The sequence below is a fragment of the Onychomys torridus genome, chromosome 5, assembly GCF_903995425.1.
Source record: "Onychomys torridus chromosome 5, mOncTor1.1, whole genome shotgun sequence".
Taxonomy (NCBI): domain Eukaryota; kingdom Metazoa; phylum Chordata; class Mammalia; order Rodentia; family Cricetidae; genus Onychomys; species Onychomys torridus.
Window position 1 is genome coordinate 85,559,536 of NC_050447.1, and position 25,078 is coordinate 85,584,613.

General features: G+C 46.7%; 1 protein-coding gene across 4 annotated transcripts in view; it reads right to left on the reverse strand.

The window, feature by feature from the left end:
- The window catches only part of Mpp7 (membrane palmitoylated protein 7), a 217,419-nt gene extending 196,274 nt beyond the window's left edge, over positions 1-21,145 (reverse strand). For all 4 annotated transcript variants that reach the window (XM_036188122.1, XM_036188121.1, XM_036188120.1 and 1 more), the window contains exon 1: positions 20,841-21,145. The gene's annotated coding sequence lies outside the window, so the exon portion shown is untranslated. The remainder of the gene's footprint in view (positions 1-20,840) is intronic.
- Between the last annotated feature and the right edge of the window lie 3,933 nt (positions 21,146-25,078).

Consider the following 25,078-nt stretch of genomic DNA (forward strand, 5'->3'; position numbering starts at 1 on the left):
AAACTTCCTGGAGTAGGAGCAACCATCTTTCAAAGTTAATTTATGCTGGACCTCAGACTACAAACAATGACACATTCAGAACTGACAATGTTACCGGGTTTCTATCAGGATGGCGAGAAAGCATCAAAGCAGACAGAGTGAAAAGGCACGTGGGAGGATACATGTGATTCATCCTTCCTTCCGGTCAGTAAACACTTAACACTGCACACATCCAGAAACCAAGAAAGCCCATCAAAGAAACACCGTCTCAGCTCCACAGGGGAGTCAACTGGACTCCTGTAACTGTGCTGAACTCAGCAGGTCCCTGAGAACTACACATGGACGTCAAATGTTTGGGGTGATGAACTGTTGGTGAGCTTAGTTTGCTTGTTCCAGGCTGTCTTCACAAATCATGACATCACTTGGTACCCATAAGTACACAGCTATAATGTGTCAAAGTACAATAAATTATATATGTATATATACATAAGTATATATGAACACAGAGAGAGTCAAAACATTTTTTTAATGTAAAAAGACTAATTCCTATTAACAATTATTTCAGGAAGAAAGGGAGACAGCATTGGGAAGGGAAACAGTGGATTTCAATTCCACATTTCATTTCTTTCATTAATTAAAAAAATCTTCACTAAACACCAAACCATTAACAACCATTAATACCCAGTAAAGGTCATGAGGTCCTACCACCATTAAGCATTGCTGAATTTCACCATTTATCTTAATAAATCGAAATTTCTCAGAAAGTCCCAAGACCATATCTGGCTCTCCCACCTAGTAACTCCGGGACAGACAGGGAAGAGCCCTCTTCACTACGCAGCCAGTTTCTATTTTGGACTTGTAGCAGAGTTCTTGAAATAGACTGATGCCCTAGCACACTGGAATTCTGGTTTCATGCCCCAAAGTTAATCTACAACAGGGCCTTCATTACACACAAAAGGAAATGTATTTATCTCAGCAACGCCCAGGAGGACACTTCAAAAGGAAGGAGCTGCTAAAGAAATTTTGGACAAATCCAACGTCTCCCACTGTCCTTTCCCTCACTCCAGCCACCACCCCCTTCCCTCTGAGAGTCCTTAAAAAGCCAGCCACACAAAAAAGTCTACCAGCCAGCAGGTCTTTCTCCCTTAACTGAGACGCTCCTGAAGGAGCCTTTTGTCTTTGCTCATTCTTGAACTGTAGCGCATGCTCCTGCAGAGGTCACAGTAGTGGGCAGGAGCTGAGATGGCTCAATGGGTAGCGCCAGCTCTGTGACCTGGGTTTGAGGCCTCTCCATCATCACCCCAGGAAAACTCAAGACTATACCATGGTTATAATTCCTAAGAACTGCCATCACCATGAGCCAAGGAATGGAAAAACAGAGGTGGGGGTGGGTGGCTAAAGAGAGCAAAGTTTAGGTTGTCCGTGCTCCCCTCCCCTCCCTGAAACAAGAGTCTTGCTATACAGCACAGGCTGGCCTTAAACTCATAATCCTCTAGCATCTGCCTCCTGAGTGCTGGGATTACATGCATGCATCATCACGACAGGCTGCTCTGTGCTTTTCTAATGTTCTTGAATAACACAGGTGACCTGACCACATCTACCCCAGGACAACAGGTGACCTGACCATCACCTACCCCAGGACAACAGGAGACCTGGCCATCACATACCCCAGGACAACAGGAGACCTGGCCATCACATACCCCAGGACAACAAGAGACCTGGCCATCACCTACCCAGGACAACAGGAGACCTGGCCATCACCTACCCAAGGACAGCAGGAGACCTGGCCATCACATACCCCAGGACAACAGGAGACCTGGCCATCACCTACCCAGGACAACAGGAGACCTGGCCATCACCTACCCAGGACAACAGGAGACCTGGCCATCACCTACCCAAGGACAGCAGGAGACCTGGCCATCACATACCCCAGGACAACAGGAGACCTGGCCATCACCTACCCAGGACAACAGGAGACCTGGCCATCACCTACCCAGGACAACAGGAGACCTGGCCATCACCTATCCAGGACAGCAGGAGACCTGGCCATCACCTACCCCAGGACAGCAGGAGACCTGGCCATCACCTACCCAGGACAACAAGAGACCTGGCCATCACCTACCCAGGACAACAGGAGACCTGGCCATCACCTACCCAAGGACAGCAGGAGACCTGGCCATCACCTACCCCAGGACAACAGGAGACCTGGCCATCACCTACCCAGGACAACAAGAGACCTGGCCATCACTTACCCAGGACAACAGGAGACCTGGCCATCACCTACCCAGGACAACAGCAGACCTGGCCATCACCTATCCAGGACAACAGGAGACCTGGCCATCACCAACCCCAGGACAACAGGAGACCTGGCCATCACCTACCCAGGACAACAGGAGACCTGGCCATCACCTATCCAGGACAACAGGAGACCTGGCCATCACCTACCCAGGACAACAGGAGACCTGGCCATCACCTACCCAGGACAACAAGAGACCTGGCCATCACCTACCCAGGACAACAGGAGACCTGGCCATCACCAACCCCAGGACAACAGGAGACCTGGCCATCACCTACCCAGGACAACAGGAGACCTGGCCATCATCTACCCAGGATAACAGGAGACCTGGCCATCATCTACCCCAGGACAACAGGAGACCTGGCCATCACCTACCCAGGACAACAGGAGACCTGGCCATCACCTACCCAAGGACAGCAGGAGACCTGGCCATCACATACCCCAGGACAGCAGGAGACCTGGCCATCACCTACCCAGGACAACAAGAGACCTGGCCATCACCTACCCAGGACAACAGGAGACCTGGCCATCACCTACCCAGGACAACAGGAGACCTGGCCATCACCTACCCAGGACAACAGGAGACCTGGCCATCACCTACCCAGGACAACAGGAGACCTGGCCATCACCTACCCAGGACAGCAGGAGACCTGGCCATCACCTACCCAGGACAACAGGAGACCTGGCCATCACCTATCCAGGACAATAGGAGACCTGGCCATCACCTACCCAGGACAACAGGAGACCTGGCCATCACCTACCCCAGGACAACAGGAGACCTGGCCATCACCTACCCAGGACAACAAGAGACCTGGCCATCACCTACCCCAGGACAACAGGAGACCTGGCCATCACCTACCCAAGGACAGCAGGAGACCTGGCCATCACATACCCCAGGACAGCAGGAGACCTGGCCATCACCTACCCAGGACAACAGGAGACCTGGCCATCACCTACCCAGGACAACAGGAGACCTGGCCATCACCTATCCAGGACAACAGGAGACCTGGCCATCACCTACCCAGGACAACAGAGATTAGAAAGAACAAGGAGTAATTATTCTTACTACTTTGTATTCCACTTCTTGCCAGGCAGAGACTCTTAGCAACTGCTAAGACCCCTATACCTCAAAGGACAGAAACAGTAACCATTATTGTCTGCATGTTCTACACTCTTACTTTTGTTGTTGTTGTTGGTGGTGGTGGTGGTGGTGGTTTTTTGAGACAGGTTTCCCTGTGTAGCTTTGCGCCTTTCCTGGAACTCACTCTGTAGCCCAGGCTAGCCTCGAACTCACCTGGCTCTGCCTCCCGGGTGCTGGGATGAAAGGCGTGCGCCACCACCGCCCGTCTCACACTCTTACATTTAAGGTAAAGAAGGAATAAAGCAGCAATACAGGGCCACCACGCTTCGACTATCAAGGCAAAGAATTCGTTTCAACGGGGCTAATGCAAAAGAGACCATTAGTCTAGCACTCTCTGGATTACTGGACAGTTAGAAAACTTCTCAGCAATGACTGCTACAAACAAGCGAGGACCCAGAGAGGAAGAGGGTGCGGCTTCCCAAGTCACAGTCATCTCAGACCACATGAAGGTCACATACCAAGGGCAAAATTCTCCCATGAGAGACAAATGGGCTCATACCCAGTGAAGCAATCCACAGTGCCAATTTATACATCGTAAGTGGAAAAATTCCCTTCTCAGAGTACACTCCTGTCACGGCACAGTGAAAGCTAGTCCTAACATAGAGATACTAGTGTTTGATCGAGAATGCCCACATGCACTAGTGTTTGGAACGCTGGGTCCCCAGCTGATGGCGCTGCTATATTGAAGACTGTGGTGCTGTGAGGAGGTGGGGCCCAGCTGGCAGAAGTCACTTCAGGGCTGGCCTCTGAAGGTCACACACAGCCCCTGGTGCCAGAGTAAGAGCTCTGCTGCCATGCTAACACGGCAGGGTGCCATGCTCTCATCACCAAGGACTGAACCACCATACCTTCTCCACTAAAAGCCCTCTGCAGCCATGAGCCAAATAAGCCTTTCCCATGTTAAGCCGGTTCTGTCAGGCATTTGGGCACAGTGGTGTGAAAGTGACTAAATACACTGTGTAAAAAAGAGAATGGGCAGGCAGGGTGGTGCACACCTGCAGTCTGGGCATTTGTTGGGCACAGACAAAAGGATTAGGAGCTCAAGGTCATCCTCTGTTACAAGGCAGGTTCGAAGCCAGCCTGTACAACACAAGACTATCTTTTAAAAAAAAATAATTAATTAACCAAAAGAAAACAGAAATTAGTAACAGAAATTAGCGATAGGTGTTCCCACATGGTTAGTTGGCTTTTTGGAGTAGCACAGCAGTTAAAACTCTGTGTGACAAATCCAAATAATCAGTGGCCATCTTAAAAAAGGTAGGAGACTCTGGCTGCTTTCCAGGTCAGCAAGCAGCAGACTGCAATCTAGACCAAAGTGTCAGCCATAAAGGAGGAGGGAGGACAGAAGGGGTCACTATAAAAAAGAAGTCATTTGGTTACTGATCCCATAGCAGAGTGGGGAGAACCCCTTTTCAAAAGGGAATTTAGTAAATAACAATCGTCGACTCTGGCCCCTGGCTTTATGTGGGTGCTATGCTATGGAGCTTCATCATCTACAGTGAATTCAACCATCAGCCTGTTTCACAGAAGAAAACTGAGGCTTGAAAATCGTCAATTGCATGTATCTGGAACACCCTCCAAAAGTCTATATGTTAAAAGCCACGATCTGCAACTTGGCACTATCAGGAGACAGAAAACTTCAGAAGTAAGGCCTGGGGGGAGGTATTCGAGTCATTAAGGGCATGCCCCTGTAGAGGAGAACAGGATCCCATTCTTTCTCCTGCTCTTTCTATGCCTCCCATTGCAATGTGTTGTCTTGCCCCAGGCCTAAAATCAACAACCAACTGATCACAGGATGGGCCATCCAAAACTGTTAGCAAAATTAACCTTTGTAAATTGTAAGTTAATTTACTCAGATATTTGTCACAGTAAGGAAAAGCTGACCACACTCGCCCAGGTTCATGGACCAGTACTCAGCAGAGTTGGAATAGAAACCCTAGTTTCCAGGGTTAGTTTTACAGTCCACACTCTTCACGATTAGGGTATATGGCCTTAAGGTGTTCAATTGGTGGCTAGGACAGTAGAGCTTGATTACACAATGAAAAGTTATGGCAGCAGACCTACAGAACACAGGAGGAGTTGTTGAAAACAATGTCAACCCATCTTCCTCCTCACAGCGAAGCATTTGGTTCTGTTCATCAGGGACATAGAGTTCTGGTGAATTCTACTGGAACCATGATGTCATATCTGACCTTATCTCAGACAGCGGCATACTTCACTGGGAACCAAGGGGGGCAGAAAAAGTCATGCCACCTAAGCCACATCTGTGGGAGCCAACAAAGCCATTGACCTTCCAGGTTGCTTCTGGACCTCTGCAGTTAAATAGGGACCCTGCTCTAATCATTGTCTGTCAACATATGAAACATTCCCTTCTCCAGACATGCATGATACCTTTCAATGCCATGACTGGCTTGAGAGGGGAGAACAGTTCAGATAACACATGCTAACTCAGACATTCAGAGCTTATGAAGAACTGCTGCAAATTCAGGCCAGTTTGGAGCTCAGTGAAGCAGCAGGCAGTGACCATAAAGAAATCAAAACTGACCCCAAGGCAAGGAGGAAAGGCATAGTTAGAGAGAGCATTGAATAAGCAAGTCAAAACCTTAAGGTCCCACAATTAAGGAACAGGAGCAATTCAGGGAAACGAGTGCCAGAAGCCAAGAGGAAACTGAGAAGTCAAAGACATAAGCCCATGGCATTCAGCCATCTAATCTATCTCCGTAATTAGCACTGGCCGAACCCCCCACCTCGGCCCACAGACTCCTTAGTTCCACCCATCACCATTAGCTACCTGGACAACATCAGTGAGCTCCCTCCAATCTGACCCCCACTGTCCACCCCATGCTTGATATGCAATTGTTATAAAGTTCTATAGATATATGCCTCAAACCGAAGTTCACTGCGGGGTGAAGGGGTAGGAGTACAAAAAAAAAAAAAAAATGCACATCTTCTCACACTCTGGAAAGCAATTTCCCATCTTCTACATCGAGCATAAGTTGCAGAACAATTTCACAATTGCAGTGAGTTAATTGTATGTGTCTCCTTCACGTTTTTCTGGGGCTGACTTCCAACATTAACCTGTGTGCTCTGATAGAAAACGTTTAGAGACTGGCCAATGCGGGTGTGCTGTGCACCGGCCTAGATGCTGGTTAGGATCGAAAGCAGGAAAGATTACAGAGTTGTTACAAAATTGTTGGAGGGGGCAGTTTCCAACATGAATTTACTTGTGCCATTATCACCCATGTCTCCTATGTCCTGGAGTGTGGGTCACTTAGGTTTGCATCTCCTGGCCTGGCCGCTAGCTATACGATTCATGATGCAATCCTTCTGTCTGTCAAATGAGAGGACATCAAAGAGCTGGCAGCATATGAACAGATACCCTGGCAGAGCTTGGTCAACACAGTTCCTAGCATACAGCACAGGACAGACAAGCAGCAGACACTATCTATGGCTCTAGTCTGTTACAGTGCAGACAGCTGTTGCCGAACCCAAACTTACCAGTCTTTGCCTACCACTCACTATCTTAAAGGACACCTTATCTTTATGCAAAAGTAGGCCACTTAGTTACCCAGTTGAAAACCCATTTGGAAATGAGAAGCATCCAGAACATGTCAGATCAAAACCAAGGCTGTCATCTGCAGAGGTAAGGTACTGGGTTGAAAAAATTTAGCAGCCCCTGCTGTGGGTTCAGCAGTCAGTCCACACGCTGGTGATTAAAAAGTACTTTGCTGAGGCCACTGTTCTGAAACACCCTGGAGAGAAAGGAAGAGGAAAAACCAGAGCAGCAGGCCACAGTCAACCGGCTCCCAGCAGGGATTCACAAATGCACACAGGCACTCACATAATCTTCCCTCACCTAGGAAGTAAATACTGGTGTATTCAGCAGTCACTCAAACTATGAGAAGGAATCTGGGAGGGATGAAAACAGGTCTGACGCAGAGTGGAAAAACCTGTTCTCGAGCATAGGCCAGCAGAAGTGTGGGGCTGCAGACTTCTGCTTCCCTTCTCATGCCCGCCCGGGTTCCAACAGAAGCTCCGACAGCAACATGATGTGCCCCACCCAGACAGCCACCAGCACCATGAACACCTTAATTTCTGATCCATCTCAACACGAGGCACTTCAAGGAGTGAAGAAGCTGGTTTGCCGTTTTACCCATGGAAGGTCAGTCAAGTTTATATCAACCGCCAGGTACAGTGAACACACCTGTCACCTCAGCAGCAAGCAATAGCTAGGCACCCAGTGGGCACACCTAGAACCCCAGCAGCCCCAGGCAGAGGCCAGGCACACAGTGGGCACCCAGTGAGCATCCTAGAACCCCAGTAGTCCCAGGCAGAGGCCAGGCACACAGTGGGCACCCAGTGGGCACACCTAGAACCCCAGCAGTCCCAGGAAGAGGCCAGGCACACAGTGGGCACCCAGTGAGCATCCTAGAACCCCAGCAGTCCCAGGCAGAAGCCAGGCACACAGTGGGCACCCAGTGGGCACACCTAGAACCCCAGCAGTCCCAGGCAGAGGCCAGGCACACAGTGGGCACCCAGTGGGCACACCTAGAACCCCAGCAGTCCCAGGCAGAGGCCAGGCACACAGTGGGCACCCAGTGGGCACATCTAGAATCTGAGCAGTCCCAGGCAGAGGCCAGGCACACAGTGGGCACCCAGTGGGCACACCTAGAACCTCAGCAGTCCCAGGCAGAGGCCAGGCACACAGTGGGCACACAGTGGGCATCCTAGAACCCCAGCAGTCCCAGGCAGAGGCCAGGCACACAGTGGGCACACAGTGGCACACCTAGGATCCCAGCATTCACAAAGCAAAAGCAGGATGACTGGAAGTTCAAGGCCAGTCAGGGCCCTAAAGTGACATTAAAAAATAATATATATTTTCAACTTGTTTATTTATATTTACACACATAACATATACATATATATATATATATATATAATTATATATATATAAAAAAAATTAGGGTCAGTTTCCTCCTACTTTATTATTCCACAAGTACTTTGAAGACAAAGATGTTTATACATTTTTCAGATCTGGAGATACAATGTATTATACATGACAGGATAATTATAAGTAATTCACAGACAAAAAAAATCTGTTTCAATTTTTTTTATTCCAGTTCCTTTACCAGCTCTAAGTAGTTTCTACCTTATATTTATTCCACATGAATTAAGCTACTTTCAGACTGTAACAAAAAAAGGCGGAGGGTGGGGATCCTATAATAGAGCCAGAGCTCTCCCCCAAGCTCTGGGGAGAAGAGCCTCCCTCAGAAGTTCCTCTGACTGACATCAGCAAGCTCTTCCAAAGGAAGCTTAGCTACCTGGGACCTCCTTCCTGAATCCTCATTAAGGGGGCCCATTAAAGGCGGATGACCTCACACCAAGACGCTTTGTCACAGGCTAACTACGGCATGTTCCTCCCACCCAGGCTACTCCCAGAGAATCACAAACTACTGTCTATACTTTGGGCCCTGAAAACCACTCCCTATCTCTTCAGAACGTTCTCCATGCCTCCTGCCTCCCTCTCCCCTATGACAAAGGTAGTCTAGCTTCCACCCTCTGCCTTCCTTTGAAATTCACATTTTCCATGGTTCCCATGTTTATGCATTTTTAAGAAGCTTGCACCGCCTCTCTCCATGGTCTGTCTGTCTACTGTCACTTACCTCGGCAAACATACAGAGGCAGGGGCTTCCCCTGCCCCGACAAGTCACCTTTCAAACGACTCCTAAAATCTAGCGCACTTTTAGCTTGGCGTTCTTCTACAGAAAAGTGTTGTAGAAACAGATTTAGTTTGCTCATCCTGAGCAGACATGTTTTATAACACAACAACTCATAATGTTGAAATCTAATTTAATTTTTTTTTCAAATATTTAGGCTGCTTTCTCTCTCTTAACTGTATCTCAGAGATAATGAAAGAAAAGCTTTGAGATGCCAGCCTGCTGGGAACCCAAGGACGGATGCAGGTGATGATGATTACCACCTGCGATCAGAGCGTCTCAGACAAGCAACAGAAACTCACGCCCAGTAGAAGAGTTCTGCTAAGTAGAAATCGAATCGAATCAAGACCAGAGTTCCACTCACAGGAACTAAAACAGGACATGCTGAACCTTCATTAAACGCAGGTGGCGCTGTGCCCTGGCGCCTTTTTCTAACTGAAGATGCCACAGTGATAGAATCACAGCACCTCCAACAAAGGGATGCCGCATCTCACGGGTTCTCTTTGTGGATGTAGGAAAGTGCATCACGTAGATCAGTGTGTTCATGGGCGAGTCACGTAGATCAGTGTGTTCATGGGCGAGTTCACTGTGATACCACACGTATCTTTCACTGTAATCGCACATGTTTCAACAAAAGGAACAACATCGCATGGGTCAGGCATCGCTGGGTCCAGAGACACTATCTTTCTAGCCATACGAAACATCCCTTCAGGGGCTGCCAACGTAAAGCTTCTGCTAAGCAAGCATGAGGACCAACTTCAGATTTCCAACATCTTGGTGGGTGTGGCTGTAGTCTTAGTACAGAGAAGGTGAAAGGCAGGGCATGCCTAGAACAAGCTGACAAGCCAGACTAGCTTTATTGCTGAGCTCTGGGTTGGTTCAGGTGAGAGAGCCTGCCTCAGTGAACCCAAGGTGAAGAATGATTAAGGAAAACTCCCAAAGTCACTTTGGGCTTCCACACACACATTCATCCCCACACACATAACATGCACATACACTATACATATATACCCTAAAAAGGAACAACTTCACTTGTAGAAATGCAGCAGAGATGAGTCTGGAAGCAGCAGGCTCCTGCTTCTAGCAGGCTTCAGCCGTTAGTGGGAAGGGTGGGTCAGGGTCAGCACCTTGGTATGGAGACCAATAAGAGGAGCTGGCCCTAAACTCTACTGGCAAAAGATGCTATCAAGCCCGCTGCACTCAAAGAGGCCCGGGAACTCTGTGGATCCTTATGAACTTTTCAGGACATCCACCATATCAAAATTGTTTTAGTAAAAAGGCTGGAGGCAAAGCTTAGCGGGGAAGCTCGTGCTTAGCATCCATGAAGCCCTGGGTCCAATCTCCCAGAACCGTTCCCCAAAAAAACTGACAGACGGACAGACAGATAACTGAACAACTGTGAGTAAAGTGATTCTGATTCAAAGCTTGAAAACTTTGGCTCCAATGAGCTAGATCCAAGGTCAAGGCTATGCTTCTTCAATGAACCTTCAGACATTATCTTCTCTCTGCTTTGTCCGCTGAACAAAACATGTAAGTTGAGACCAATAACAGACCAAAGTACTACCTACCACCCACCAGAGCATCCTGAGAATATTCTGTGTCTGGCCATGAGTGGGAAGCCAGGAAGCCCGGGGCAGGCAGATTTTTGGCAGCACTTATTACTTCTTGGCTCAGGCACTCTTTTCTGGGAGATCTGAGCACACAGTAAAATAGAGGGATAGTGGGTACGACAAGCATCCATGCACACACTCACCTTCAGGTCACAGTCTATTTCCACTACCTGTCCTAGTTAGGGGGTTTCTATCACTGTGATAAACACCATAACCAAAAGCAACGTGGTTTTATTTCGGCTTACAACTGTAGCCCATCACAGAGGGAAGTCCAGGCAGGACTCAGGGCAGGAACCTAGAAATAGGACCTAAAGCAGAGACCATGGAGGGATGCTGTTTACTGGCTGGCTCCCCAAGGCTTGCTCAACCTACTTGCCTTTTACTTTTTTTATTTTAAATTAAAAGTTGTTTACATCATTTCCCCCTTCCCTTTCCTCCCTCCAACCCCTCTGCTCCCTCTCTGATTCATGACCTTTTTAAAATTGTTAGTGTTAGACATGTATGAAATGCATAACTATATAAACATAACCTGTTGAGTCTGTTTAAAGTTACTTGTATGTATATGATGTCATGGCTGACTGCTTGGAATGAGAGAACCAATTAGGGGCTCGTCCCTGGGGAAGACTAATTCTCCTTCTCTTAGTAGTCCTCGGGTGCCCGTAGTCCTTGGCCAAGAAGTGGGGCCCTGTGAGATTTCCTCCTTCTGCAATAGTGAGTGTGTTGTTGTTCTCTTTGTTCAGGTCTTGGTTCGGCAGCCATACTGTTGAGGCACCATAGGTATTGCTTTCCTTTTGTTTCTAGGAGACACAATCTCACGATGAACTTCCCAATCCTCTGGCCTGCTTTCTTACACAACCCAGGACCTCCTTCCTAGTGGTGACACTACCCACAGTGGCTGGGCATCCCCACATCAGTCGTTAATTAGGAAAATGCCCCAACAGACTTTCCTACAGGCCAACCTGATGGCAGGATTTTCTCAACTTCCCAGATGACACTGGCTTTTGTCAAAGTTGACCTAAAAAAATAAATCTAACCAGGACACTACACTCCCTCCCTGCTCCCAGTTATCATGTAGTTGTTTTTAAACCTGTTTTCTTTCTTTAAAAATATTACAATGTTATGAAAAATTAGGGAAACAGAATCATTGCAAAGTAACTCATTTATAATCTTAATGCCTACTAAAGTTACTTTTCAGCTATTTTGAACATGGACATTAGTAGCAACCATTTATTAAAAGGTATTTATAAATAATCAAGAGGATTTTGCATGAACATAAACTTACTCTTTATTACTAAAGTAGAATTATCCTAGGTACAGGATTTTATATTTTACTCACTATGCAGTAATAATCCCCACAGAGAATAATAAATACCTACTGATGCACAGTTAGGTCAGTTCTTATTTTTTAGGTATTAAAATGTTGTAATATATTATACATATAGGTATACACAGCTCATAATGCACACTAGCAAATGCTATCCACATTTAATGAAAAACAGAAACAAAAACAGGCTTGAGGCTAGGGAGATGGTCTAACAGTTAAAGAGCTCTGGTTACTCTTCCAGAGGACCTGGGTTCGATTCCCAGCAACCACACAGTGGCTCACTAATTGCCTGTAAGTCTAGTTCCAGAGGATCCAATGCCCTCTAATAGCCTCTGTGGGCACCAGGCTTACTTATACACAGTACACAGACATGCATGTAAGTAAAACATACATACACATGAAATTAAAATAAGAAATATCTAATTAAAAGAAAAAATAGGCTTCCAGGTGTGAACAACGTAGCAGAAATGGAAGACAGGAGATCCATGAGACAGGGGGATGCGGCTTCTGCAGACAGAATGGCCAGGTGGGAAGCATCAGCCATGGACAGAGACTCACCTTCATGAGAATAAGCAAGCACATAACTTCAACTGAAAATTCTTTCCAAACGCAAAATACTCCCAGAAGGCATGGCATTTGGGGAACTATTAAAGAAATATTAACAAGTTGACCTGACTTGACTGGAAATTTTAAGTCAGCACTGCCAAGCATCTAACACATTAAATCCACAATGTTATGCACAGTTTCCTAGAGAAAAACAACATCGGAGGCACTCACCTTTCTAGATGTCTCTCTACCATCATTTACCAACCATCTACCCATCCATCCACCTATCCACCCACCAGCCGCAGTAACATTAAAAGCAGAAGTGTGGAACTGGAATAGGAACGGGTTGATCAGAACAACACAGAGACCCCAGAGACTGGTGAGTGGCAGAAAAGTCTCTTGGTCTAGAACAGAATTAGCATCACCACCCTTGAGGCAATTTAATAAAAGACACTGAGGAAAATTAACCCTGCACTTTTTTTTTTAATGTAGAAAGATGCCTTTTTTTTTTAAGGAAATATATTTTCTAGACAAGATGGAAGGAAGTGAAAACAGAAGGATAGCAAAATGACAATTTTTTTCAGAACAGGATTTTGAAGAAAAACCTGTAATGTAAAACAAGACTTTTTTTAATATTGGGGATCAAGCTCCAGAGAAACAGATACTGTCAACAATCTAAAATCAAAGGAGAGGGTGATTTCTATAAATTAGGACAGAAAGGCAGGGAAACGGGCAGGGACCCCTAGTAGAAAAATCAGTGAAAACGAATAAATGCTCAAACCACAAAGGGGAAGGCAAATCCCACTTGGTTGAGAAGCATATGACAGAACACATGGCTGTGTGAGCAACGAGAAAAAACAAATGAGAGAGCTAGCATGTCCTTCTGCGTCTGCATGGTTCCACCTGTTGCACTGGATTGGAAAAAATTATGAAGTCAGAAAATGTGAAGCTCCAGGAAGAATGTGGGAAACAGCGGCTGGCGAGAACATGAGCCAGAACACCGCAGCAGTGGGCGCTTCCAAACAAGGCATTCACACCGACAGGGTGAGCGGCGGGGCAGAGACATGGACAGAAGTAGGTGAGGGAGGCCAGGGAAGAAGTAACACTCTCCATGAACAGTGCTGCCAGTGTGCCAAGAACCGTACGTACATCAACTGAGTGCCAACTCAGGCAAGGGAGAGCGAGCCAAGGAGGAACCCTTTCTTCAGCTAACCTACAGCTACTCATTCCCCACATACCAGCCGTTGTGCCCCATGCCGGGGGTCCCAGCATCAAAGGTGACATCCTTGATCTCAGAGTTTACAATCCGATGGAGGAAACCATGGCAACGAGGCAAAAGTCAGAGCATGGTAGCTGCCACAAAGGAAATAAAACCACAGGACCGTAACCGTCATAGAGAAAGGGATTCTACTTGCAGAAGATCGCCAAAGAGATGGGGTCTCAGCTCTGCAGAGAGAAATGAATCAGGCATGTGACAAACTGAGGTTCTAAGAACCGCATTCAAGGTCACGGAGTACAGTCCCCGAATTACTGCAGGTGGGCAGCGTCCAAGAGGTGCTGCCAGGAACGTCCTGTAATTTCACTCATGAACAACCTTAAAAACTCTGTTACTGTCCATCTTGGGGGCACATACCTGTGATCCCAGCATTTGGGAAACTGAACATATAGGTAGAACATTCCAAGACAGCCTCAAAAATACTGAGAGTGCTGTAGACAGAGCTCAAACCGGAAAGTGTTTGCTGTGCGAACATGAGGACCTGAGTTCAATCCCAGCACTCACGTGAAAAAGCCAGTCATAGTGGCCCACATATGCAATCCCAGAACAGGGGAGGTGGAGGGGGATCCCAGGCTGGCTGGCCACCTACTTACTAAGCCCTAGGCCAGTAAGAGACCACTCAAAACACAAGGTGGGTGGCTCCTGAGGAACCACACTCTTGGTTGTCCTCTGAATACAACACATACACAAACACACATATGCACGAAGACCCACACACATATATGTAATCCCTCACATATACACACAAAACGTAAAGAGGCCATCCCTCTTTTAAAAAAATGCCTTGCTGCACAGACCACCAGGCTTACTCTGAGAGTCCAAAATACTCTTAACAAATTAGTTCAACCTTGGAGAAGGGCATCCTGAATATGACTATTCTACATCTCTAAAAGCTACTCAGGTGTTCCCTAAACAGTGATCGAGTTCACATACTATTTCCCAGTGTGGTGCAGGGAAGTGAAGATCAATGTAAAATCCTGTCTTTAAGGATCTTCCTTCAATTGATAAGACTTGGGAATCCCATTGTTTCAAACCCTAACTGCTTTCTGGGGTTAAAAGCCAATCCTTACTGCAAGCTCATCACCCACCAAGCACAATCCAGGAGCATAAAAGTTCCTTTAATACCAACCAGTATTTACACTTTAGAGATGAAAAGTAGAGGACATGACAGGGCCACTGCAGTCACAGACTCAGCAGCTCTTGGTGACCTCACAGACCTGGACAAGATCACACCAGTCACACTCCAACATGAACTGGGGAGGGGCCCACAAGGACCCACCCCCATGTGAGGAGCTTTCGTCAGGTGAAGGATTACCGGGAGACTGAAGCCAGACTCCCTTTTCTTCAGGTGTCCTCCTTCACTGAGGAGGAAGGAGGATGAGGAAATAGAAATGAGGTTAGAAGGAGGATGTGTTGGGGCGAGGTAGGGAGGGGGGTCCAAGCCAAGAGGAGTTAGAAGGGGAAGTGGGGATGTGGATGGTTTAACTGCATTGTGTTCATGTATGAAATTAACAAAGGGTGTTTGTGTGTGTGTGTGTGTGTGTGTGTGTGTGTGTGTGTGTGTGTGTGTGTGAGAGAGAGAGAGAGAGAGAGAGAGAGAGAGAGAGAGAGAGAGAGAGAGATTTGCCTAAAGCACTGTCCTTAGGAAGTGGTAAGGATTACATTCAAATCAGCATCTTTCAAACTCCAAAGGCTGTATCTCCCCCTAGGATTCAGTCACTGGTTTTCACATGTCAGCAGCATCACATTAACTTGAACTTAGCAGAATTACAAGCAGCATGGGCCAACCAAATCAGACACTCTGGAATAAGGCAGTGGGTCACATTTTCACAAGGCCTACATGTAACTTCAAGGTACACCAAGATTTGAGAGTCACTAGCCTATATTTTATGTTAGGGGTGAAATGATCACCATTTTGAAAAACCTAAAATGTAGGGTTCTATCCTAGTTTAAATGACTCTAAATATTTCAAAATAATGTCAATGTATTTCCTCGCTACCCACAGGCCCCAAATTCTCATCAGCTTCTCTCCCAAACTTGAAAAGAGTCCTAATCTGTATTTTGACTATGCTACACTTGGGGGGGGGGGGGGGTCAGGACCCAGTGAGATGGCACAGTGGGTAAGGGCATTTGCTACCAAACCTGGTGATCTGAGTTTGATTCCTGGAACCCATGTGGTAAGCAACTCCAGCTGTCCTTTGACATATCCCTCACTGTGGCAAATAGATGCATGCATGTGCACATGCAATAGATGAATATACAAATGTAATTTAAAAAATTTACAACAACCGAGCCTGGAAACAAATCAATCAGTCAAGCACAGTTACACCTGTGCACTTGAGCGTTTCCCCATCAGAGGATTCAATGCACTGTGGGTCAGAAAAGTTGTAGGTAGACCAAGCATCATCCCCTAAACAGCTCCTCGGGTGCCATTTACACCACAGTGTAAATAGGAATGGATAGGAATGGATCTGATGGCCCTTGAAATCTAGAGATGATTCAAAGCATGAGGGCTACACACAAATATAGGCCATTCTGTACCAGGAACTTGAGCATCCAGCCTTAGATTTTGGTACCTATGGGGGTATTGGCACCAAGTGAGGGTGAGGGGATCCTCAGGAAAGAGAGCAGATAGTATGGGCTCGCCTAGGAACTGAGCTAAATTTGAACTATGCTAAAAGTCTATGCTGGCTGTTCAGAAGCTAAATCAGAAGACATATTAGGAAGAAATTGAGCAATATGGCCAGTGGTAGCAGGATAAATCCGGCCCATAGCTCCATTAATCCCTGAGCTCAACTCAAGTTTTGATACCATTTCAACAAGCTTCCATTTGCCGAAAAAAAAGTCACACCCCTCAAAACTAACTGATTCTTGAGATTCAGACTGCTTTAGATACACATACAGAAAATCTCTTCCCAAGAGAGTTTAAGTCACAAATAATGCTGACCAACAATGTGGCTGCTCCTGCCCTTCACAGCTCCCTGCTGGTCCTGCTCTTCACAGAGCCAAACCCTGTTCCCAGCCTAAGTTCTCAACCTGAGCCACTCAACAGGTGAACTTTACAGGGCATACACGTCTCAATCGGGGCTTTTAAAAAAGAAGACTCAGAGTTACACAGCCATGCACCTACCATAGCCCAAATACACACTGCTTAAAGCTGCTTACTTACATACCTGGTCATTAGATTGAGAAAGTCCGGGATTCCACTTATTTCAAAAACTGAAGCTGGGTGTAAAGAAGGATGGTGATTTGGAGACACTAGGCTGGCCTACACAGTGAGACCCTATAGGAAAGACACAAAACTGAAAACATAATTGGAGCACACCTAGCCTAAGTCTGGCCTTCAAGAGAGCCTTAAAGCTGTGCCATGCACACTGGCCTGGATGCTGCTTCCGAGGGGAATCCAGGCAGCTGACTCCAGGGCTGCCATCGAGAGGCGCTCACTGTCTGCTGCCCACACATCCCAAGGACTGGCAGTGATGCCAAGAACCACCTTCCCCAGAGGGTCGGAGCCTGTTCACTTCCCCACTGCCACATCACCATCAAAGGCCCTGAGCAGCAGAGGTGATCCCTAGAAAGTGTAGGGTCAGTGGACCTGAAATAAACTCAGGCCAATCCCCTAAGGGCTTTCCAAAACTTACATTTTAAAAAGCTAGTGTTTTCATCAAAGTATCTCCCCAAAGAAAATACCTGCTGTTGGAGAGGGGGTATTGTTTGGATGTCTTTCTCTCTCTTTCCCTCTTCCTCCCTTTCTCTCTCCCTCCCATCTCCCCCCACTCTCCTTCCTCCTCTCCCACCATCAAGCTGTCCTTAAGCCCCCAGCAATCATCCTGTCTCAGCCTCTGAAGTGGGACTGAGGTATGAGCCACCGCACAACAACTTCCATGTAGCCTTTATTCTCCAAGAACACTGCCATGTGCTTACCTAAAATAAGTGCTGCAGTCAAAGGGACAGCCGTTTACTCATTCCCCTTCTTGCAACAACTAATAAAAGGCAATCCAATCAATAGCAAGCCCAACCAATAGCGCCAATCACCAGAGAGAGCAAGACTCCTATTCATCTCTCCTGATAAGGCAAACCATAGAAAAGTGCATTAAGTGAATGTTCAAGGGGAAAAAAAAATTGCAGACCTAAAGGGAACATTTTACCAGCAAAACATTCACCCACAACGCGGGGCACACAACCTTACCACGTTCACTTCACCACGTCTTTTTTTTTTTATTTATTTATTTTTTCACCACGTCTTTTAAAGAAACAAGTCATCTAAGAAAAGAAAATCCAAGATACACTCAAGTAGCTTAGTCCCCGGTCATATAAAATGTAAGCAAAACAAAGCCTTAAAAAAAAAAAAAAAAGCTTGAGTTTACACAAACACCGACCTATAAATCTTCACTCTGGTTTGGGTCATTACTGGCCACAAAGAGGACCAGGAAGCTCACAATAGAGGTTACTCATGAAAGCACCCGAAATTTCATCACTTTGAATTCAACCATCGTGTCCTTCCAAATACTCCTGTTTAATAAAGCTCCCTGGTCATTCACTGTCATAGAAAACTGCTGCCCTCTACACATGCATCTTTGTCACTGAAATGTTTACAGCAATAATAGTAACCCTAATAAAATGGTAAAATCAAAATAATGAAGGTGTCGACAGCAGCACCAGGCACACCATTTAGTGGAACTCATATAATGCCCTAAATAATTTTGGGAAAAATGCAAAAGCGACTAGATGGGGTGGGGGAAGCCCTCAGTAGGAACAGGCAAATCTCCATTTCCCACCTGCAGGAGAACTGGGCACATGGAAGGGACTGGGGCTTTAAGATTAGTAGTCACAAGTTCTGTTACAGAAATGTCTGCTTCAAATTTTCAGTTGACAAGGGAATGAAAGTAAAACACACACACACACACACACACACAACAACAACAACAACAACAACAACAACAAAACACCAAAGCATGAAGAAACAGCCTGTCCCAGTGGACAGTTCTGTAATTCCAGTACTCAGGAGGCAGAGGCAGGAGCATCAGTTCAACTTCAAAGCCACTCTGGGCTACATAACAACCTGTCTCAGAAGGCAGATTCGGAACTAGAAAGGAAGGAGGGGAAGGAAGAGATAGATTGGCTGATAGACAGAAGGACAGATACAAAAGGATTGTTAAACCCTGCAAGGTTTTCTTGTATGTTTCACAAATAAGTTATAATAACATGTAGTATACCTGTAATATACCACAGTGCGTTACATAAAACACAAAAAGGATTAATTCACAAGAACAGTCTCATTTAATAATTCATGAGATATTTCAATATTTCCAATTCCTTTAACGAAACCTAAGAATCTTCTAAAGTTCTCCAAGCCTGACAGCACCCCAACACTGACCCCCTACATTCCTATGCTTGAGTTATTCTAAAAAAAAAGGTTGCTACATTTTTAATCCTTCCATAAATGTAAAGACTTCCCCCAAAGTCATCTTACAATCAATATCCATCAAAACGCATTCCCGTTATTCCAGATCAATTCACAAAACTCCTGAAAGACACAGCTAAGCTAGATGTGCAAGGGTAAAGCTCTTGGATTTGCAAAGGCCCCTCCCCAAAATATTTCAATAGACTCTCATGAAGCACTACCTTGTCTTATTCTGCCTATGTGGAAAATGACCTCTCTGAGGTCAAACTATCACAAGTAGCAGCCTAGAAAAACCAAGAGCCAGATTTCTTGAAAATCGCCATCTCTGACCCTGCACTGTGCTTGATAAATTCGAGCCTTACCCAGATGGCAGATAAAGTGGCAGGTAAGTGTCGGCGGCGCTAAGGCTTCTTTCATCACAAGAGCTTTCAGTGCTTGGGACTGTAAAACGGGCATGCCCTGCAGAGTTGTCCCCGGGGAAAATGACTGGCAAGTGCTGTGGGCTTTATTAACACACCTAAGGGCACCTGTGTGCACCTGGGCAAGGAGAAAGCACTTCAAAGGACATCACCGCGCCACAGATGCTAGCCCTCTAAACCTCAGTGAGCGGCATCATTTCACCTGTGGACAGATGGCGTACTGGGCAGGTTAAAGAAAAGTTAACGGCCATTCAAGGTACTCCTCCCTAAGCCCATCCAATCACGTATTGAATTGCCTAGGCTCTGTCTGCCAAGTATCCAAGTCTTACTAAAGGAGCAGCAGGTGCAGTCCTGAAGCCTCAGGCCCACAGATTGCTTTTTTAAAGGCTTTTCTCTTTTAATGCTGTTGGTTGGAGGAGGAGGAAGAGAAAAAGAAAAGAAAGGAAGGAAGGAAGGAAGGAAGGAAGGAAGAAAGAAAGGGAGAGAAAGAGAGATTGAGAAAAGGGGAGAGAGGGAGGGAGAGAGGGAAGGAGGAGCTGGGGGGGACCACAATTCTACCCCCCCCCCCGTGGCATGACAGCGGCAGGTCCACCCCTACAGGACTCTCGAACCTGCGCGGGCATCGTCTGAACATTCCTCCTCCATTCCTTTCACCCTTCCCTCCCCACTTCAGCCCAGACAAAGGTGAGTCACCAGTCACTGTGCTGGGTCCACTTGTCACTTAGGGAAACGTCCCTAAACAAATTCTACTTTAAGTAAAAGAGCAAATAACATCGCAGGGAACCCCGTGAACTCCGCAGTGCCTAGAGGCTAATAACCCTGAATTAAACACGACTCAAGTAAAGACGTCTTCTGGCCCAAGGGGGTAAAAAAAAAAAAAAGGCTTTCACTACTTAGCAGGTCTTAGTCCTCCGCAGCCTCATCTCCCACAGGTCTTCCCGCCTTGGCTGTGCCGCCGCGTCCCGCAGCGCCCCACAGTCCCAGGGTCCGCCCGCACCCGCACCCCCTCCTCCGCCCGCCTCTGCGCAAGGTGCTACCGCGAGGCGCCTGGAGGCCGGCGGGGGCTCCCGGGAGCGCGGCCGCAGGAGCCGGGACCTCGAGAGGCGCCGGAGTCCCCGTGCCCCCTACCTGCTCGGCAGCCGCGGTCCACGCGCCGCGGCTCAGCTCCCCAGCTCACAGCTCACAGCTCGGGATCGCAGCTAAGGACAATCGGGAGGCAGATCCGATCCGCCGCCGCAGAGCAGGACGAACCAGCTCCCTGCACCCGCCGCACCTCCCGCCTCGGCCCCGTCCCGGGGGTGGAGGCTCGAGGGGCGGGGTCACACGGGGGCGGGGATTATAGGGGCGGGGTCTCCTTAGGTGGGGTCTTGGAGGGGCGGGGCTATGGCCCTATGGGCCGAGAGTAACGCGGACTGTCGGTCAGGGCGCGTCTGCTGATGGGTTGCTTAAGGAAAGGTCGTCTCAGAGCTCCCTCATTGGTTGGCAAGTGCGAACATAGCAGAGCTCTGATTGGTAGCGGCACTGTAGCTCCTCCTCTCCGTCCCCGCCCCGACCCGCTGCTGTGTTTGCCCTTGGCTTCTCAGGCCCAGGTGGCTGGAGGATAAGGTGCCGTAGGGAAGCTAAACACCTCGGAAGAGGGCTCCGGATGCAGGGTTCCGTGCGCAGGATACGAGCCATCCCGAGCCCCTACCATCTTGTGGGTTTGGGGGGACCTTTTGTTGAATAACATCTCATCTTCAATATCAAATTAATTTAGTGAGGTCGCTGGGGTATATTTTAAAATGCTGCATAAAATTCAGAAAGATGTGAGAGGAAAAAAGTCACGGGATGTTTTCACCTTTCTTACTGCTTGTCTGTGTTCCGTAGGCTAGGCACTAGTTTCATAATTTTTAATAATAGAAACATTTTTTTAAAAAGTAGAAAAATTGATAAGGAAGGAAGATTAAACTTTGGAAATATGCAAGGGACTAGTTCTTCCATGATACAAGGAAATACATTATCTACATTCTTCAGTCTCTTGGAGCAGTTCATGGGATAGCCGAGATGTGTCTATCCTTCTGATATATTTATGCAACACATAAAATAACATGTAAGAATTATTACAGCAGAACTCAGTGATACAAAGAATTTTGTACTAAATAAATAAATCTTTGGCCAAAAATGGAAAGGAAAAAAATGACATAGAAAGAAATTCAGGTGATACAGTGGAAAGCTTAGCTGGTGGGAGAAATAAGAAGAAAATTCGAGCTTCAAGATGTGACATAAACTTTGAACATTAAATGTCAAAGGAGGCAGAGGGATTGAGGATCAGAGCCTGTGGTTACTCCAAGTAATGGGGATGCTAACACATTTCCAGACAGGCCGGCTGTCTGACAGCTTGCCCAGCCAAGGTGTGAAGCAAATTCCACTCTGGAATTCTCTCAAGCTGCCATACCAATCTCACAAACTCTGAAACAGGCCATAGGAAACTAGGCACTTCTTCCAACAACCCCACGAACTATATAATAGTGAGAGCAAATGGGGGCAGACAACGCACTCATTTTTGTTGGTTTACACGAATGTGGAGATCCAGAAGCAAAAGCCAAGGCTTGGAGGGTAGTTGTCAACTTTCTCTGCAAATCTCTGCTTCACTTGGCTTCCAGACATCCACCACCCTCCCTGCCCCAATTTCCAGCCTCCACTGTCCCCAGGTCTTCTACAGCTGGCCTCCCCATCTGAGGTGTGCCTCTGCCAGAAGACTTGGTGGATGTGAGTAAACACACTGCTGCCACTCAGTAACACCATCACAGAGTCACCAAATACTGCTGGGATGGATGGCAGGTGGAGGCTGTCCTTGTCCCTTCAGCAGAAATCTTGGAGGAACAGATCTGACCCAGCATGGGACAATCTTGTAACTTTTCTGATGGCTCAGAAGTAATAAATTTAAAAAAAAAAAAAAATCTTGTAGTCACTTTGGCCCCCAATTATAGGACTTAAAGGTGAATGGTAACATTTGGGTCAAAATTTCATTCAAGCTTCCTTCAAAATAAGGCCTTGAGCTGGGGATGTAGTTCCACCATAGTGTGTCTGCCTAGCTGTGTGGGGTCCCTGGTTTGATCTCAAGCACTTCAAAACAAAACAAACAAAACCCACTCTTCCCAGGCAGGCAGGCTCTGTACTCCCTGAAGGGGAAGGAAATCCCACCCTCCATCATCAGGCTCCTCTTTCCAGTTCATAAAGAAAGGAGGAGGAGGAGGAGGAGAACCCAGGACTGGCGTGTTTCTGTCTCCCCAGTGCGGTTGCCCTGGAGGTTTGTTCTGAGTGGATCAAGGGTTGACAGGAGCTTGTGTCTCCTCTCGCCAGGATTTCCAGTCATTCATAGAGACTTGGACTTGTTTGAGTGGCTGGCTGCAAGTCTCAGGATCCGGGCACTGTCTCTAGCTGTCACCTCTCTCTTGGTTTTCTGCAGAGTACCTTGTGGAGAGTGTCCTCTGGGTTCCCAAAAGCAACTTAGACATGCCTTCTTCCCATCCACAGCAGAGCAGCTCTGCCCTGTACAGACCCATTTCTCTGTTCTTTCTCCTCCACTCTATACCAATGCCTGCATCTTCTCAACTTTAGATGGGTCAGGTCAAGTTCAGACACTCTAAACAGTGAGTTGGCCTTGATGTCCTGCCAATGTCCCCCTCTAATGAGATTAGGGACAACACTATAGAAGTTACCAAACTCACAACATTGCTTCTTCAGAGTAAATTCCTGCATTGAGCTTTTCCTCACTGACCCTTCCTCCACCTCTTAGGAGCTTATTTTGAGTAAAGCATGTTTAAAAGTCACCAAGTGACTATGTTCTTTTCACAGTTTGTTTCTTGCTCAGGCAACTTCAGAATTTTGCACCTGATTTGCCTCTTGCTGTTTCAGTCAGAACTAAGTACATCTTGCAGTGCTAATGTGAATCTCTAACAACATTTCAATTACCACCAGAACATAGGCTAAAACCTAGCTCCCACAAGTCACACTCAAGTATAGTGCTATTTGAGAATGAGAATCACAAACACACACTTTGCCTGTCAGTCTCTTGACTTAGAGAAGCAGCCTTGGTTCCCAGCCTGCACACAGGCAGGCAGACCTGTGTTCTATTCAGGAATTCAAGAACACAGCTCTCCATACATTACTCTTTCTTCTTTTTATACAGGATTTTATATAGCAGCCCAGGCTGACCTCAAACTCATTGTGTAGCTGAAGATGACCTTGAACTCCTGATCCTGATCCTCCTGTCTCTATTCCTAAGTGATGGGATTATGTGTGTGTATAAAATCTACCACACCTAGCTCTTTTTGTTTTGTCTTGGTTTTTGTTTGAGCTTTTTTTGTTTTTAAGAGGGTATTTTTATTTGTTTGTTGAGACAGTGAGTTTCTTCAGATGTAGCCCATGGTGATCTTGAACCAGGTTCAAATAATCCCCCTGCCTCAGCCTCTAGAGTACTAGGATTATAAATGTGTGCTACAATGCTCAGCCACATCGGTCTTAACTTTATAGTTAAGTTATATAGTTAAATATAGTTAAAGGAAATAGGTATTCCTTTAACAAAAATATTGCTGCATGTTAGTAGGCTGCTGCTCATAGCTCGCGTGGCAAGGCTTCTCCCTGAGAGGCATGAACAAAGCTCTGTGTACTCCAGTTAGCACTCCAAGAGCAGGCAAAAGAAACAGTTCTACTGAGTCCAGCCTGCTGAACCAACTAGTTCATTGGGGTTCCTTACAGGAGCACAGGTGACTGAAAGCAGCTGGACCATCATAAAGCGCACCCCAGCTCACAATCTGCATCCCTAGAGTCGAGTAGCTACACCTAAGAGAATCTCCTTCAGGTGCAATTGTTTCATGCTTATATAAGTGGGGTTGCTAGCTTGTGAGTTTTGTAACTTTCTAAGCTTCCTGGGCCTTGTAAATCTCTTTTTTTTTTTTTTTTTTTGAGCTGAGGATCGAACCCCAGGCCTTGTACACATTTATCTACCACTGAGATAAATCTTTTTCCCGAGTCTTATGCCTGGCTACTTGGAGAAAATTAATTCAGAAGAAATAGCTACATACCATGTTCTGTTTTGAATCTATCCCAAGACTTTCTCCCTCATTTTTACTAGATTTATTTGTTTGTTTGTTTATTTATTTAGTGTGTGTGTGTGTGTGTGTGTGTGTGTGTGTGTGTGTAAATGGAGGTCAGAAGACAACTTGTTACCACTGAGCCATCTTGCTTCATCTTCTCAAATTTCATCTCTGTCCTAACCCTTGCCTACACACATGACTGCAATCTTTGCTTGGTACAATCCCCTGGAGGTCTCTTATCACTCTCCCTAGTTGACCTGACCACAGTAGATGAGGATGACCTAATAA